This window comes from Sus scrofa, chromosome 2 (assembly GCF_000003025.6).
Source record: "Sus scrofa isolate TJ Tabasco breed Duroc chromosome 2, Sscrofa11.1, whole genome shotgun sequence".
In the NCBI taxonomy this organism is placed as follows: domain Eukaryota; kingdom Metazoa; phylum Chordata; class Mammalia; order Artiodactyla; family Suidae; genus Sus; species Sus scrofa.
The window spans coordinates 119,154,291-119,156,930 of record NC_010444.4 but is presented as its reverse complement, the minus strand read 5'-3'; positions in this window follow the sequence as shown (position 1 = coordinate 119,156,930).

Here is a 2,640-nt window from a genome sequence, read left to right as displayed (position 1 = left end):
AATGGTAGTTCTATGTTTAGTTTTCTGAGGAATCTCCATACTGCTTTCCACAGTGGTTGCACCAATTTACAATCCCACCAACAGTGTACTAGTGTTCCTTTTTCTCCATGCCCTCTCCAGCACTTATTGTTTGTAGACTTTTGGATGATGGCCATTCTGGCTGGTGTAAGGTGGTACCTCAGAGTGGTTTTGATTTGCATCTCTCTAATAATGAGTGACGTTGAACATCTTTTCATGTGTTTCTCGGCAATCTGTATGTCTTCTTTGGAGAACTGTCTGTTTAGATCTTCTGCCCATTTTTTGATGGGGTTGTTTGTTTTTTTGGTATGGAGCTGCAGAAGGTGTTTATAAATTTTGGAGCTTAATCCCTTGTCAGGCGATTCACTTGCAAAGATTTTCTCCCATTCTGTGGGTTGTCTTTTTGTGTTGTTTAGGGTTCCCTTTGCTGGGCAGAAACTTTGAAGTTTGAGTAGGTCCCATTTCTTTATTTTTCTTTTTGTTGTCAATACCCTGATAGGTGGGTCTGAGAAGATGTTGCTGTCGTTTCTGTCAGAGAGTGTTTGGCCTATGTTTTCCTCTAGGAGTTTGATAGTGTCTGGGCCTCTGTCTAGGTCTTTAATCCATTTGGAGTTTATTTTTGTGTATGGTATTAGGGAGTGTTCTAATTTCATTCTTTTCCATGTGGCTGTCCAGTTTTCCCAGCACCACTTATTGAACAAGCTGTCTCTTCTCCATTGCATATCCTTGCCTCCATTGTCTTAGATTAGTTGGCTGTAGGTGCATGGGTTTAATTCTGGGCTTTCTTACCTGTTCCATTGATCTATATTTCTGTCTTTGTGCCAGTACCATGTAGTTTTGATGACTGTTGCTTTGTAGTATAGTCTGAAGTCTGGGAGCCTGGTTCCTCCAGCTCCATTTTTCTTTTTTAGGATGTCTTTGGCTATTCTGGGTGTGTTGTGCTTCCAAACAAACTTTAAAATATTTTGTTTGAGTTCTGTGAAAAATGTCCTTGGTAATTTGATAGGGATTGCATTGACTCTGTAGATTGCCTTGGGTAGTATAGTCATTTTGATAATATTAACTCTTCCAGTCCATGAGCATGGTATATCTTTCCATCTATTTGTGTCATCTTTGATTTCTTTCATCAGTGGCTTGTAGTTCTCAGAGTATAGGTCTTTTGTTTCTTTAGGTAGGTTTGCTCCTAGGTATTTTACTCTTTTGGATGCGATGGTAAATGGGATTGCTTCCCTAATTTCCTTTTCTGCTTTTTCATTGTTAGTATATAGAAACACTGTTGATTTCTGTGTATTGATTTTGTATCCTGTGACTTTGCCAAATTCATGGATGAGCTCTAACCGTTTTCTGGTAGAATCTTTAGGATTCTCTAGGGTACAGTATCATGTCACCTGCAGATAGTAATAGTTTTACTTCTTCCTTTCCAATTTGGATTCCTTTTATTTCTTTTACTTCTCTGATTGCTGTGGCTAGGACTTCCAGAACTATGTTGAAGAGTAGTGGCAAGAGCAGGCATCCTTGTCTTGTTCCTGATCTCAGTGGGAATTCTTTCAGCTTCTCACCATTAAGAATGATGTTTGCTGTGGGTTTGTCATATGTGGCCTTTATCATGTTGTGGTAGGTTCCTGTTATGCCCACTTTCTGAAGGGTTTTTATCAGAAATGGGTGTTGGATTTTGTCAAAGGCTTTTTCCACCTCTATTGAGAGGATCATATGGTTTTTATTCTTCAGTTTGTTAATGTGGTGTATCACACTGATGGATTTTTGGATATTGAAGAACCCTTGCCTCCCTGGGATAAGTCCCACTTGATCATGATGTGCAGTCCTTTTAATGTATTGTTAGTATTTTGTTGAGGATTTTTGAATTGAGGTTCATCAGTGAAATTGGCCTATAATTTTCTTTTTTTGTGGAATCTTTTCCTGGTTTTGGTACCAGGGTGATGGTGGCCTCATAGAATGAGGTTAGGAGTATCCCTTCCTCTGAAATTTTTTGAAATAGTTTCAGAAGAAGAGGTGTTAAATGTTTGATAGAATTCGCCTGTGAAGCCATCTGGCCCTGGACTTTTGTTTGTTGGAAGTTTTCTAATCACAGTTTCAATTTCAGTTCTTTTGATGGGTCCATTCATCTTTTCTATTTCATCTTGGTTTAGTCTTGGAAGATTGTACTTTTCAAACAATGTGTCCATTTCTACGGATGCAGAACAGAAAAGAGAAAAAAGATTGAAAACAAATGAAGAGAGTTTCAGAGAACCCTGTGACAATGTGAAATGCACCAACATCCGTATCATAGGGCTGCCAGAAGGAGAAGAGAGAGAGAAGGAGACAGAAAAAATATTCCAAGAGATAATAGCCAAAAACTTCCCTAATGTGGGGAAGAAATCACTCACTCAAATCCAGGAAGCACAACGAGTACCATATAAAATAAACCCAAGGAGGAACACCCCGAAACACATACTAATCAAACTGACCAAAATTAAAGACAAAGAGAAAATCTTTTTTTTTTTTGGTCTTTTTGCTATTTCTTTGGGCCACTCCCGCAGCATATGGAGGTTCCCAGGCTAGGGGTCGAAGCAGAGCTGTAGCCACTGGCCTACGCCAGAGCCACAGCAACGCGGGATCTGAGCC